The sequence below is a fragment of the Phascolarctos cinereus genome, unplaced genomic scaffold, assembly GCF_003287225.1.
Source record: "Phascolarctos cinereus isolate Bilbo 61053 unplaced genomic scaffold, phaCin_HiC Scaffold_4;HRSCAF=312, whole genome shotgun sequence".
Classification (NCBI taxonomy): Eukaryota; Metazoa; Chordata; class Mammalia; order Diprotodontia; family Phascolarctidae; genus Phascolarctos; species Phascolarctos cinereus.
Genome location: NW_027555847.1, coordinates 440,231,360 through 440,245,250, shown reverse-complemented (window position 1 = coordinate 440,245,250; position 13,891 = coordinate 440,231,360). Strand labels below are relative to the sequence as shown.

General features: G+C 39.7%; 1 protein-coding gene across 2 annotated transcripts in view; it reads right to left on the bottom strand.

The window, feature by feature from the left end:
* The window catches only part of TNFRSF11A (TNF receptor superfamily member 11a), a 130,127-nt gene that overhangs the window by 80,892 nt on the left and 35,344 nt on the right, over window positions 1–13,891 (bottom strand). The window lies entirely within an intron of this gene.

The window sequence follows — 13,891 nt, the reverse complement described above, 5'->3', positions numbered from 1 at the left end:
GAGGGCTGGTTGGACTTGGCCCCTGAGGGCCATCAGATTCATGATCCTATCTTTTTCTGCGGGACCTTTCTTCACCAGTAAAAGGAGGGAGTTGGAAAAGATGGCGTCAAAGATCCTTTCTATCATTAGGTCTTTGAAATGTTGATGCTATGAAATGTTAAAAGGCCCAAAAGAAAGGCTTCCAAGGTATTTGGCAGATTCTCCGGAAAGGATGTGAGCAAGAATCACATATACTAAGAAGGCATGAATGGGCTGTGGTCTGCACTGTTAGAGAGAGTGGTTGCCTCAGTGAGGACAAAAGTCCATAGAATTATTGAAGTCTGAGCTATGGAGATGTAAAAACACACACAAGAGCTCTAGAAGAACCATTCTATCCTTTCTCATCAGGCAGAACAAAATCTGCTTTTGGTACTACCTTGTTAATCCAATAGCAATAAAAGTTACAAGTTATTATGGGTGCTAAAGTGACTGGTCTTACTCACTGGAAAACACCTCCAGACACATAACAAAGGACAAAGAGGCTTGTTCCCTTCTGTCAAAAAAAAAAAAAGAAAGGTAATCTAGAAGAACAAACAAGGGAGTTTCCAACGATTTTATAAAATAGCATTAATGGTGATAATTGTGTTACAAATTTTTCAGGTGAGGATGGTATCAAATTTCTAAATCCTATGGTAAAACTGAAAGGTGTAGTTCTGATTAAATAGAACTTACTAAATGTGAAAATAACACCTCATTTAACAGGCTTTTAAAGTTTGAGATAAATTATTACACATAAAATATATTGCTCCAACTGGAACTGATCCTACTAAGAAGAACCAAGCTTTCAGTAGCTTCAATCTGCCAAGTTTATCTACACCAAGAATCAGGGAGGGAAAAGGGAGACCACGAACCATCCCTTCTAGCATTCCCAAGCTACCTCAAGAAGTCATCCTAAAAGGATTAAATTGAGCTTACCTGATTCAAAGGCAACATGATGACAGTGGAGAGGGCATGAGATTTGGAGTCAAAGGATCTGAGTTCTATTCCAAGCTCTGCCGCATACTGGACAAGTCACTTAAGCCTTTTTTGAGCCTCAGTTTCCTCATGTGGAAAATGAAGTCACTTACCGTCCCTTCCAGCTCTAAATCTAAGAACTTTCAGGGTCAAAAGAGCAGACCAATTGTGATTTCAGTGCTCTCCCCTAAACGTCTCCAGACACTTACTTACAGATTCAACAATTCAAAACATTCATTGAGCACATACTATAGGAAAGAAACAAAAACAAAAACAAAACAGTACCTCCACCAGGAAATTTCATTTTCCTTGGGAGATAATTGCAGGAGGGAGAGAACATTATCAACTGAACACGTCTGGACTTCCCCTAAGAGGTAACAAAACTTTCAACCCAGAGCTAGGGAAAACATTTAACATGCAAGGCCTGGTTTAGGGGTAACACATTGAAAGAAATGAGTTTTGTTAAAGTGTAACAGCCAATTAACAAGTATAAATTGAGTGATATCAGATTGTCCCTTCCTGTTTTGATGGGGAAAAGTGATGGAGAGAGGATGATGAATTTGAGTCCTAAAGAGCTGTACGTGCTTTGCATTAATGTAGGGAAGAAAGAGGAATAAAGATGAGAATATAGGCAGCTCTTTATAAATGTCATGATAGCCCAGGAGGAAGTGGGTTCCCCTCCTTTCAGGGAAAGCCAAAGCTAGATAACTTCTTCTAGACAATATTTACATGTGAGGGGGATGGAGGGGGAAATCTTGTCCAAGTGTAGGTTCAGACTAAACGGTCTCAGGTTTCTATCCAGCTCTGAGGTTCTAGGATTCTGTAATTGTCTATTAGATATTATGAACTGATATATCAAAATGATAATAATAATAATAGATAATTATAATAAATGTTTATTGACATCTGACTGAATTAAGTGGATAAAAAGAGTCAAGAAACTTTTAAGGAACTAACAATATAGATGGAGCCAGGTATCCACAGGCACAAGAGGAATTCCTATGGCCTGAGGATACCCGGAAACATAAGGGAGAACTTTAAAATGTTATTAGGAAAAAGTACATTTCTAGGGAGGTTCTAACCCCAAAGCAGAAAACTCACAGGTGTGCTCTAACATTTGGCATGACATGAGGCTACAACAACAATCACAGTCCTTTCTTTGCCAAAAGTTTTCGACCTGGGTCCATAGGGAAACTTTATCATAAAGATTCACCTCTGATTTTTATAGAAGAGAAAAACAGGTCTTAATGGAAACTCATCTTTTAAGCAATTTTACTATTGTATATTTATTCCATGATAGAGGAAGTGGATGAACCTAAATGCTGGGAGATTAGGGGAAGCATGTTCTCCCCAGATAAATTAGCATCTCAGAGTAAGGAAACAAAATTATGGGGTTTACGCTTTATTTCCCTCCCTATTGGCTACAAAAAGATGATCAAGGATGATTGTATTTTAAATGAGGCCTTCACAATATTAGAGATTTATTGCCAATACAAGGAATTTTAATAAGACAGACCTCAGAGAAATGCCATGGGTATAAACCTGACCTTTAGCAATTCTTGTGACCTCAAGGTTTGTATACTTCCTCATTTACTCTTCTGCTAATGAATGCCACTGATTGGCTACGTACTCTATCTAAAAAGATATAAAAACACAATTTGTACCCTAAAGCTGAAACTGCAACTAATTTTTCACCTTCTTCTCTGGCTACCTACATTTTGACCCTTTATCTTAAAGATATGATGGTTGGTAAGATTGTCTTTGGGCTCTTAAGGAACTCAGGTTGGGAAACTCCTACCATACTACAAATAAAAAGATACTTCCAAATCTATTGACAGAATATAATTTCTATACTGAAAATGAGAAGAAACAGTAAGGGAACTTAGATCATCTTCTCTCTTTCCTTGCTTCCTCTCCTGAATTCAAGGATAGCCTCCTAATTGATTCAATGACTTCAGTCCCTGGTCTTCCTTCATACCCCAACTTCTGCTATTTTCTTGGCAACCTCAGGATACACAATAATGATACATATAGCACCCTGCGCCTATAGCTCTTCTACTTCTTCATCTCCAACTCATTTCAATCACCCATTAGCTTGAATACTTATACTAGTGGTATAAAGGTATTTCAGAGTTCACGAACATGGGAGTGGTACATGGGCAGATGATAGAAAAATCAAGGGTATAAACATTTTCTATGTGTAACTGCACTGGGGTGGAGGAGTAAGTCACAGAAAATGAGCAAGTTGAAGAACTGTGAGTTTAGGATGTTTGAGGGAGTATCGATATGTACGCAGAAGTCTTCTAGTATGAGGGCAGAAGTTGGGGAGGAAAGAAAAACTATGAGTCAAGCACTGAACTCATTGAGCAAAGAGGAAAGCAGACAAGGGCCACAAGAATCTTGATTGAGTGATAAATAAGGACTGAATGAATCTCAAAGGAAAACTGAGTGATGGTAATAATCAATCAATAAATGTTTATTAAGTACTCAGTATGTGTCAGGCACTGTGCTAAGTTCTGGACATACAAAAAGAAAAAGAAAAAGACAAAAGACAGTCCATGCCCTCAAAGAGCTTACAATCTAATAAGGAAGAAAAAAGCTTATTGATTAATTACTGATTGATTGATGTAGCATTACTATAGCTCCTAAGCTCTCACTGGTGGATTTCTTATTTAAACAGATTACCTAAGATGAAACCATTAACTCTTAATCACAAGTCATATGCTAAACAAGAAGGCAAAAGCAAGAATAATTACAATAACATTCTACCATAAATCTCGGTCTTCCTCTTCCACCAATGCACAGAATGACCATGGGCAAAAACTCACAGAAAGCTAGCAATAAAGCACATAAGTAGGGAAATACCAGGTGTCCAGAGTAACTCACAAGTCTGGACTGCAGGCCTGGAAGTGGCAATGGGGAGGAAGAAGTATTCCAACTTTTCCACCATGATGTGTCGGGGTATGAGTCAAAGTGTACTCAGTGCTGTAAAGGACTGGCCAGGAGAACTGTGGCATCAGAAGGCAGCCATGTCTCAGAGTGCAAAAAGATGGAAGGAACAAAGAAGAAAAAGTTTTAAAACAAAAACTAGCTTGTTGTCTGTGGAGCAGACATTCCATAGAGCACAATGGAAGGGGCTGGTAACTTCAGAGTGGGAAGTTGGTGGGGTTGGGTTGAGGGGGGCGGGAATATGGGAATGATTAAAGAAGGATCAAGAATGGGGTTTGGATGATGGCAGCCAAGAGTTCAGAATCACTGGGATGGGGAAGGAAAGATGGGGTAGAATCATTGAGGAATGAGTTCAGGTAGGTCATCAATGTCTATTGAGGTTCAGAAAGGGGTGGAGTTGTTCCAAGGCATCATGTGTGGCTGGAAGAAGAGGGGAGAGAAATAAAGCTCAGGTAGGGAGAAGACAACTGTTGTGGCACTGTAGGTTGCAGCCTGATGGAATGGCCTCCCTGAAAACCAGGAAGCCCTCTCAGGAAGGTTCAGGCAAGCTGACTGCTATGCAATTTGGGTGACCAGAAGAAATAATAAAATAATAATTACTCAGATTTACATATTACCTTAATGTTTATAAAGTGCTTCCCCATCCCCGCACCTTAAGATAGGTATTATCATTGTGATTTTATAGATGAGAAAAACTGAGGCCCAGAATCATTCAGTTAGTGTCAGAGGTGAGAAGTGAGTTCAGTCTTTCTGGTCCTAAGGCCTTACTCTTTTTACTATATGATACTGTCCATTCCCAAAGAAGAATCTCTTATCCCTATAACCTTTCACCATTCTCAACTTGCTAATATTCAATCCTGGGTAACCCCCATCAGCCAATTTCTCGACTTTATTGTTTTGAACATTTCTAAAGAATGCCTTGAAACAGCCTAACTTCATTCGTTATAAGTGGGTACTATCTAGCAACAGTTAAACCCTTATGGCTTTCCTGAGGGAAGCCTCATTCCATTCAGTTCTTTATTGACACTCTGAGATCTCCAGCTTACCCTTACCTCAATATACAGTATTTGTACATAGCTGTTTACATGTTATCCCTTCCCTTCCAGAGGTGGGGAACCTGTGGCCTCAAGCCCACATGTGGCCACATGTGGCCCTCTAGGTCCTCAAGTGCAGCCCTTTGACATTGGAGTTGGAATTGGAGGTACACATTTAGGGTTAGGGATGTCACACTTAAGGACCCAGAGGGCCACATGTGACCTCGAGGCCACAGGTACCCCACCCCTGTAAACTCTCTGAAAGCAAGGACTGTCCTCTTGTGTCTTTATAACATCAGCACACCCACCTATCACCTTCTCAAGAGGGACGGTTCCAAACATGGGCTCTCTCCTCAGGAGCCTAAATCTAGTCATACTTTTTCTACTACCACTAGATAACTTTACTCCTACTTCACCAATGGTATAAGGAATATCTTGTCCATCTGTTGGCACTACATTTTAGAAAAGAAATTGACAAATTTAAATGAGTCCACAGGAAGATGAGATTAGGAAGGTGAGGACACTCTTAACCAGGACATAAGAAAATCAGTGGAAGGAAGTAGAGAAGACAGTACCTAGTGGGGAACATGATTGCAACCTTTAAACATTTGAAGGGCTGTTGTGTGAAAGGGGAATTAGATTTGTTTTACTTGGCCTGAGAGGGCAGAATTTGGAACTAATAGGTGGAAATTACAGGGAGGCAGAATTTGGCTCAACCTAAGGAAAAACATTGCAATAATCAGAGCTGTCCAAAAATAAAGTAATAGAATGGGCTGCCTCAGGCTGAGTCAGGTCCATGTTTCTAAAGGTCTTCAAGAGGAGACTTCAACAATGACTATTTGTGGCAGATGCTGTGGTAGATAGGACTCATGTTTTAGGTAGCAGTTGAGTTAATAATAATAATAACAACTAACAGTCATATAGTATTTTAAGGTTTACAAAGCACTTTACACAAGTTCTATAAATTTATATAAGCTATCTCTTTTGGCCATCTTTTAGAGATGGCCTCTAAAATTTCTTCCAGCTCTGCAACATTATCATTCTAAGTTCAAGACCATCTTAAGCAATTTCCTGCAATTACTGTCCTTATAGGCCTCAAAATTCTGAATCTTTCCATCCTGTCTTCTTTCCTTTCTGTTTTGGAAGAAGAGAGAGCTCCCCACCCACACCAGTCCAACGCTCAAGTTACTTGCCTGTTAACTACCTCTTGTAGGCTGAACCACAAGACCAAGCCTAGGCTAACTTTTCATTAGCCCCCTCTTGAACTTTGCTGTGATTTTCTGATTAAAATCCTGTTTCTGTTTCAGACATTGCCTGACATTTCTATTCCTTTTGGTTCCACAATGTGTAGTTCTTGGTTATAGCCTATTCATGCTACAATTCCAAACTCCCATACCCCATATATGCAGGAATTTTTCACGTTTATCATTTGCTCTGCTCCCAACCAGGAAAGGACCAATCAGTCCCATGATGATGGACCCTGCTCAGTCACAGCCCTTGAAATACACTTTTAGTCTGTCTGGTTGTGGACCACAAGAGTAAAATGGACTGAAGGACTATATTGTTCCATCTGGTCCCACCAAAGGATGGGGAGCCCAACTCTCCTCTAAGTCAAGAGATCACTTTTTTGGGGAGTGAGGGGAAGAGATAGGAAAAGCTGGGAAGTGACTGGTGTGTTAAAAATGCCTCAACAAAATATGTTCTGCTGTGTTTCACTTCGTGAAGAAGAAGAAGAGGCTTGTCCATTACACATGGAAAAAAATCTGGTCATGAAGTTGCAACTGATATTGAGGACAATTTATAAGAAATCAGGGCCCAGACCTGGAGTAACGGGTCAACAATGAAACATATGTAGAGTAGAAAACCTAAGGCAACAGGTTATTAGTTCCTGAACTTAGCAGTCTTGGACAACATATTCTGTTCATCTGACAAGCCTATGCCAACACCGTTTTAATCTCAACTACATCCAGTGAACCACAATGCCTATTGTAGGGCTCAGTAGAAAGACAGCCAGATTAGTAATCTACCTTTCTGTGCTTCTTACATCTTATTCCCCAATACATATTCTTCAATCCAGTGACACTAGCCTCCTGGATGTTCCACAGACAAGACACTCTATCTCTCATCTCCAAGCATTCTCTCTGGCTGTCTCTCAATCCTGGAATGTTCTCCCTCTTCAGCTCCAACTACTAACCTCCCTGGCTACCTTTAGGTTCAAACTATAATCTTACCTTCTTTAAGAAGCCTTCCCCAAGTCCTCTCAATTCCAGTGCCTTCCCTCTGTTAACTACTTCCTGTTTATCCTGTATATAGCTTTCCAGGTTTTTTTTTCAGTTATGTCCAACTGTTTGTCCCCATCTGTGGTTTTCTTGGCAAAGAAACTGGTTTGTCACCTCCTTTTCTAGCTGATTTTACAGATGAGGAAAAACAGGATTAAGTGACTTGCCCAGGGTCACACAGCTAGTAAGTGTCTAAGACCAGACATGAATTCATGAAGGTGAATCTTCCTGATTCCAAGCCCAGTGCTCTATCCACTGTACCACCTAGCTGCCCGGTATTTAGCTTGCTTTTTATATATTTGTATGTTGTCTCCCCCATTAGACTGTGAGCTTTCTGAGGACAGGAATTTCTTTTTTATATTCCCGGTGCTTAGCACAGTGCCTGGCACATAGTAAGCCCTTCAGAAATGTTTACTGATTGATTGATTGATGGTGATTATCACTGCTGATGAAAACTAACCTCACACTAGGCTAAGTAAGTTCTTTTCTGAGGCACTTCATCTTTACTCTTTGAACATGACTCCAAGAAAGAAAACAGTATTCCCAAACAATTACAAAGGTCTGTTGAGTTTGTTCTTGTCATTTTGTTTGCATCTATTCCCAACTTTCCTTCCCACCTCCACCCTAAACCAAGCCCTCAATAGCTCTCCCTTGGACAATTCTAATAGCCTCCCAAACTGGTCTCTTAGCCACGAATCTTTCCCCTCAACAATCCATCTGTCGCACCACTGCCAAAGAAATCTTCCTAAATCATAGTTATAATCATGTTACTTAATTGCCATAAAGTTCTGGTGCTCCCTGATGTTTATGGTATTCCAGGCACTCCATAATCTCGTTCCAGTCTATCTTTCCAGATTCGACTTGCACCTACCGTTCTCTTAAAAATAACCTAACCCTCAGCTAAACTAAATTACCTTCTGTCCCCTGAATTTACCCTGTGATGCTTGAAAGCTTTCTCTTCTATCACTCTCTATACTCAGAACATCCTCCCCCCCACTCCATTTCCACTACTAAATCTTATTTGTGTTTCAAAGGCTAGGTGAAATGCCATCTCTTTTGTAAAGCCATGTGCCCCTAGCTGGGTACGATCTCTCTCTTCCTTGAACTCCTACAGCACTTGTACTCTTCACAGACCAACTTAGTGACAGTCACGCCACTGATTATCACTCCTACCTGAGTTTTTACCTACTAATGTGTCCTGATCCCTCTTTTTTCCTATGAAAAAACTACAGGGAAATTAGAAATATGTCATTTATAGTAGATCCATAGAATCTGATCAGGTTCTTTCATTTATTACTCTCCCTGAATGATGCTTCAGTATGGGAGGTCACAAGGACAGGAAGCCCAAAGAGCCTAGAGGTTTCCACGCTTAGCCTGGACAAGATAGCTCCCTTATTCTCTCCACAACTTGCTCTCCCTGAGCTAAAGGACTTTTAATTGTTTTTATAATTTGTAATCTCATTTTAATATTTTGGCTCAATACTTTTGCAAGATGACATAGATTTTCAAAGGAGATGAATTATCTGGTAGATGACATTAGCCTGACTTGCTAATATATGCATATACATACATACATACATACATATATACATATATGTCTTAAATTGAGATTATGAAAAAAGTAATTAAAAAGTAATCAAAAAGTAATTAAAAGTCATGTTACAGTGAACACTTATTTGGCTTTTCTGCAAAAATTAAATTAAATTAAAATTAATTAAATGTTTATGTTGTCTTTTTTAGTCTATGTAAGCTCCTTAAGGCCAGAGCCTGTTTCATTGTATCTCTTTGTATCCCCAGTGCCTGCAAAACGGTAGATGGAGCTCTGGTGTCCGAGCCAGGAAATCAAGTACTGCCTCTGACATGTACTGACTAAGTGACTCTTGACCTTTGTTTTCTAGGCAACAAAGGTCAAGGCTATAAATTGGTAGATTGTGTTTTATCATTTAGGAGTTCCATATGCAAATAAAATCATGGGTCCATTGTATGTCCTCATTCCCAGTGCCTAGTTTGGTGCCTGGACTGGTGCTTAGCACAGAAAAGGGAAAGGCTGAACTTGGTAGCCAATGCTGTCTCTTCCAATTCTCAGATTCTGTGATAGGTGCTTCATGATTGGTTGATTGGACTACATTTCTTCTAGGGTTTAGGAAGGCCTCCAGCTTATTAGATAGATCTTGTATGGAGAATTTGTGGGAAGAAATGGGCAATAATCACATAGAATGAGAGCTGTGGGTGGGCTGTAGGCTGCATCACTGGAGGGACTATCACATTGATAAGATGACAGATTCACTGAAGGACTTTAATTTAAGTACTCTTTGGGGGGGAGGTTTCTCAAATGGTTTTCATTTTGACCATTCAGCATTAGACCTTGAGAAAAGACTAGGGATGTAAGGAGGGAATGACTACTATCAGGTACTTGTGGCTGTCACATGAAAGAGTTATCATACCCCTCCTGCTTGCTCCAGGGGGTAGAACCATGTGGGAATTGCAAGGAGTCAAATCGAAGCTTGATGTAAACCACATCTAAGAGGAACTGGCTTCCTTGGGAGGTGGTTTCCTCCTCATTGGACACCTTCAAGCAAAAAATAGAATGAAACTACTATGCTGTGAAAGAAATTCTCTTTCCTGTACAGGATGAAGCAGGTATCCTCTGAGGGCCCATCTGACTCTGAAATTATGCAAGAAATAATTTTGACTTGTTTGTCTTTATGCCAGTATTTTCTCTGACATGTGTAGAGACCTCAACAGTCTGGAAGTTAGGAGACTTGGATTATAGGCTCAGCCCTTCTACTAACTCTGTGTGTGTGTGCATGTATGTATGTATGTATGTGTGTGTGTGTTTGTGTGTGCGCATATATATATATATCTCATTATGTGTATGATGAGCACTGGGCAAGTTACTTAACATTCCTAGGACTAAATTTCTTCAGTTATAAAATGAAGAGGTTAAACTAAATGATCTCTAGGGTCCCTTCTAGCTCTAATGTTCAATAATTATATGATTTAGCTCAACATAAATCAGCAAATGCTCCTCTTATCAGTACTGCTCCCAGTATGCTTCACTTCTGGCCAGCTGGATAAATGAAAATTCAGAAACACAAAGCAGGTCACCTATGATTCAATTAAAAACAAAAAGAATTGGCTTACATGCAACTTTTGAGCCACATTATTGTATAAAGTGAGAGAAATCTCCATAGTGATTTGATTAGACTGAAAGAAATGTGAAAAATACTTTTGTGAAAATTGCTAACATTTTCAAGGCTATACCCTTATATAGCAGCACGTTTGCTGCTAATGGATTTGAGATATTTTCACCTGCATTTCCTGCACTGATGCTCTTTGATGTGCATTTCTAGTAGTAGTTCAAATTATTTCCTTAGAGAGCTACTCAACTCTTACTAGTTTCAAGGAGAATTGCATATGAGTATTTTTTAAAAGTTGGCTTACTCTGCACATGGTGAGTGCTGGCTAGTTACTCCCTTGTTTTATACATGATTTAAATGTTTGCCTTTAACTTTTAAAATGCAGTTTCAAGAAGGAAATTTTGGGCTTGGCTAGTGTTTGATATGGAGAAGGAAATGGCAAACCACTCCAATATCTTTGCCAAGAAAACACTAGATGGGGTCACAAAGAATTGGACATGACTGAAAGACAGAAAGTGTTTGATAAAAGAATCTGATTCTTATAGAACATTTTTATCATCACCATCAAGGAGTATTGATTAAACACTAATATGCTTTATGTTTAATGCTACAATAAACAAAGTGAATAGTCACAATCCTTGTCCTAGAGAAAATTGTAGTGGAATAAGTAAATATCATTACAGATGAAAGAAAGATAAATATAGAAAAGGCCACAGGACAAAGTGAGATAGGATGTAATAGCAATCTGAAGACTAAACACGTTGGAAGCACAGAAATAGACTGTAATCACTCATAGAATTTGTGCCCAGAGGTGACTGAATTACGTTCCATTTGTATCCCTTCAGTCCGAGAAGCTTCACAGAAAAGGTGAGACTTTTAAGAGGTCTTTGAAGGAGGTAGAAGAGTGTTGGCAAACTGGGGCAAGGACATTCCATGCATAGCAAGTGACATGTGCCAATGTGCTGGGCCAGCAATGAGAGGACCTAATAAAGAGAAGGATGAGGGCAGCTTGGATCACCTGTCAGGACAGCGGAGAAGAGATAAAATAAGGGGGTGGTAGTTTGTGGCAGGGCCCTAGGAAGTGGTGTTCATGGAACACAAGTCTCTCAGGAGAGCAGGGAAGACTAAGGGCTTTTAGCAGCAAAATGCAGACTAGAACACAAGGAGAGATACAAGAATCAGAAATGCCCACTTTCCATTCAGAGACCACCAGAGTATTTTGCTGAGGAAATGTGGAAGAAAGAGTAGGATTTAGACACATTATGAAGAAAAGAATAACACTATTAAGCTATGAACTATATGTGGGGAGAAGGAATAGTGAAGAGCTGAATAAGATTCTGGTTTATTTTACTCTTTTCTATTCAGTATTTGTTCACTGAACAAATATGTATGGGGTGTTCAGGGAGGACAGGCATCTCTGGGGTGATGGCTTGCCAAGCCTTTCAGAGCTGCTCCTCCACCTTTAGTATCCACCTTTACCCAACTCTCACCTAGGATTCTAAGAAGGTGTAGCATGCACCATGGCCACACCCTGGTAAACCATCTCAGCAGACAGGTCAAACCAGGCTGAGGGTAACCAAAAGGCCTCAAACTTGTTAATGAACTCGGAGGATGTCTACCCCAAGCATGTGAAGACTTTTTACAGTGGAATGGGTAGATGAGAACAATGTGTTCCAATGGCCACGAAAGCAGCTGAAGCAGGCGCTGTAGAGTGCTTAGGGCTTGGTCAGACATCCAAGATACCAAGGTCATCCACTGGGTCATCACCAGTCATCTTGACTTTTGTCCTGTCACTGAACTTCCCCAATTTAGGAAGAGAGAATAAGGCTGATGACTTTATGCAACTCTGCCTCACTTAAATCCAATTCACACACAAGTCAAGATATCACCTGTGGTGCTCTTCAGAAACAAAAGACGAACAACATTTGTTCATTGTCTTCTCTCCCCCCACCCCGCCCCCGGGTTGTACGGTAACTGCCTTGAGATCAGGGGCAATGGATGCTAGATTTGGAGTCAGAAAAGCCTAGATTCAAATCTTACCCGTGACACTGACTGGTATTATAAGTGTGAGAAAGTCATCTAACCTCTTAGCCTCAGTTTTCTCATCTGCAGAATGGGGATAACAAAATTTTTGCACCTAACTCACAGGGTCAGGCTCAAATGAGATGATACATGTAAATCATCTGACAAAATTTAAAGTACTATACAAAATATGGCTATTATTCCTATCTCTACACAGATGACCCCCAGATCTACAGATCCACCGTAGGCTCTCTTCTTAGCTCTAGTCCCATATTAATTAAATGCCTATTAGACATTCCAAACTAGATGTGCCAAAGACACTGCAAACTCAAAATGTCCAAAACAGAATTTTTTGAATACCGTTCTTCTTGTCTCTCAGGTTCATAGACTCTATGTTATATTCAACTTCCACTCTCCCACTCTATATATACAACCAGTAGCCAGGCCTTGACATTTCTACCTCAATGGCTTGTGAATCAATCCCTGTCTCTCTATTCACACAGCTACCACCTAAGTTTGAGCCCTCATCAACTATCAGCTGGCTTAATGTGATGGCCTCCTAACTATCAATTCTCTCCTGTCTCTGATTCAACTTTCAAACAAAAACTAAAATGATTTTCCATACGTGCACATCTGACCGTGAATCAGTAATTCTAGAGGCTCCCTATTGCCTTTAGGATAAAATATAAACTCTTCCTTCTGTTTGGTCTGAAAGACCTTCACAGTTTGGCCCCAGTTATCCTTCCAGTATCATAGGACATTACTCCCACACTCTGCAGTTCAGCCAAAATGGTGCTATCTGTTCCTCACACACTGCAGTCTACAGCCCATCTCCATGCTCTTACACTGGCTGCCTTCCATGCCTGGAATGCATCACTATCTTACTACCACTTTACAGAATCCTTTACTTCCTTCAACATATAGTTTAAGCATCACATTGATGCCTTTCAAGACAGTACAGTTTTCTATAGCAGGCTTTTAATAAATACTGAATTGTTAGAACTAGGGCTTTACAATGTTGATTTTTGAATGATTCCTGAACGTAATGACCTAACAATCCAGAGAAGGGACAAGACCAGCACTTAATCCCACAGAAAACATAAATCATGAATATGTATGCAGAGGTGGGTGTCCCCAGGCACAGGGATCAGCTGCTAGGTGAAACAAAGATTAATTTTCTGAATTGCTGGTGCTGAATAAATGTTTAGAACATATATTTTCACTACTCTGCTGGGATTTATTTTATTTGCCAGAAGATTTTTCAAAGTAGCTATCATTTAACTGGAAAAAAAAAACTTGACACAGATGTTCAATCTCCAATATACATCTTAAAATTTTATAGTAACTGTGATAAAATTTTTTAAAAAACAACCCAACAACCCCTTCTGTATTATTTACAGCTTTTGGCTTCACAAGCTTTTAAAATCTGCTTTACAAAAATAAATTGAAAGGCTTTTTTAATTTAACATTTTTT